Below are 1862 nucleotides of genomic sequence, written 5' to 3'. Positions count from 1 at the left end.
AAGGGCTATACTTGCGCAGTATTCTCACCGAGTTAGGACTGGACCGCATGGCTGACGCTGTGCTATATATCGATAATCGAGGCGCGCAGTACCTGACGCACGATCACATGTACCATCCTCGCACGAAGCACATTGACATAAGGTATCATTTCCTCAGGCAGTCTGTCGCTGAGGGTTTGGTGACTTTGGAACATGTACCCACCAACGAAATGGTGGCCGACATACTGACGAAGGCACTGCCGGCCACCAGCCATTGGAACTGCGTCGAGGGTCTCGGAATTACCAGCGCATCATAGCTCGGGAGGAATTGACCATGTGTGCATTGAGGGGGCGTGTTGGGAAGTTAAGTTCCCGCGTCCATACGCACACTCGGCCTGAGTGGCTCCATCCGGCGCCGTATCGGCCCCGCTGATTATCGCGATCGTGATCAATGTCTCGCGCTACACATTCAGATCGATTAAAAGGCGACCGTAGCGCTTATCGCGACTTCCGTTCTCTTACTGTCCGTGTATTCACTACGGTAATCCCCGTGACTTTTGTAACGTGCAATTATCTAACAAATATATCTGTCAGCAGTGAAATTAATCGTTGTAGCGATTTGTCTCCTTTCGACCGCGATTGATCTCCCTGCTCGATCCCGACGTATCCTTATCAATATAAATATCCACTGGATATTTAATGGATATCCAGTGGATATCCCCATGGATATTTAATAGATATCTATTAGATCTCGTGTGGCGGACATCTGGATATTTAATGGATATCTATTAGATATCTCGTGGATATCATGGATATACATTGGGGATATTTAATAGATATCTATTAAATATTAATGTCTATGTGGGTATTTTTTATGAAAATTGTATTGCTTATAACTTTAGCAAAAAGAATATTTTGGACAAACAAAAAATATGTATTTCCTTATTTTTTTAAAGTATGATTCACGCAAAAAAGTTTTGATCCTCCATTGAAAATGCATAATGGAGGTTGATGACCTCACTTCATCGAGGAAAAGGACGCATCTCTCAACGGATGAAGAAATCTTGAGAAATTAATCGTTCTGATGCAGGAGTGTTTATCTTAATCAATCAAGATATCAAGTACAGAGTCATCAACGGTGTAGACGACTCTAGAGGAAAGCTGGAGGTGTATGGAAGTTTTTTCTGAGGGTAAGTCAATATTTTTGGTTTCGCGTTACTTTACCATCCTCCTAATGCAGAAACTATTTCTGTGCAAAAAGGACCATTCTTTTTTAACTAGTTTGGAACCAAGAGTGATAATCTCTATGGGACTTAGTAGATTCAGATTTCTCACTATTGAACAACACTCCAACATTTCATAATGCATTCTATCATACAAGTTCGGTGCTAGATTTGTCGATTGCACACAATTCTATGTCTCTAAACTTTAGTTGGAGGATCAATGATGACTCTTAAGGTAGTGATCATTATCCTGATTATGGAGATGCCGTTAGAAACTTGTTGCCCGTTAGAAGACCTTCTTGATTGTGTTCTTATAAGACTGATTGGAATATCTTTTAGGTAATGGACTAAACTATGAAGAAAACTTCCAGTCTGAAACTTTTAAATGTCAAAATTATGTATCCTTCCTTTTTTGTCATAGAGAATGCTCTGTCTTCCTTTATGTTTGAGAGAGTTAAAGATTCCGGATTTTCCGAAAAAAAAACCCACCGAGCATTAACCATCTATCTTGCCCGTGGTGGAACAAAAAATGCGACAGATTGATTCCACTCAGAAAGGTTGCTTTATTAAAATTTCAGTCCATTGGACCATATTACTATTTTATGGAATGTAAAAAGATGTGCAAATTGATTGAAAAAGTGTGCCTCTAATTCTACTATT

Source organism: Temnothorax nylanderi, unplaced genomic scaffold, assembly GCF_030848795.1.
Source record: "Temnothorax nylanderi isolate EJ_2023f unplaced genomic scaffold, tnyl_v1.0 TNYL_tig0599_pilon, whole genome shotgun sequence".
Lineage (NCBI taxonomy): Eukaryota > Metazoa > Arthropoda > Insecta > Hymenoptera > Formicidae > Temnothorax > Temnothorax nylanderi.
This window is presented reverse-complemented; position numbering follows the sequence as displayed.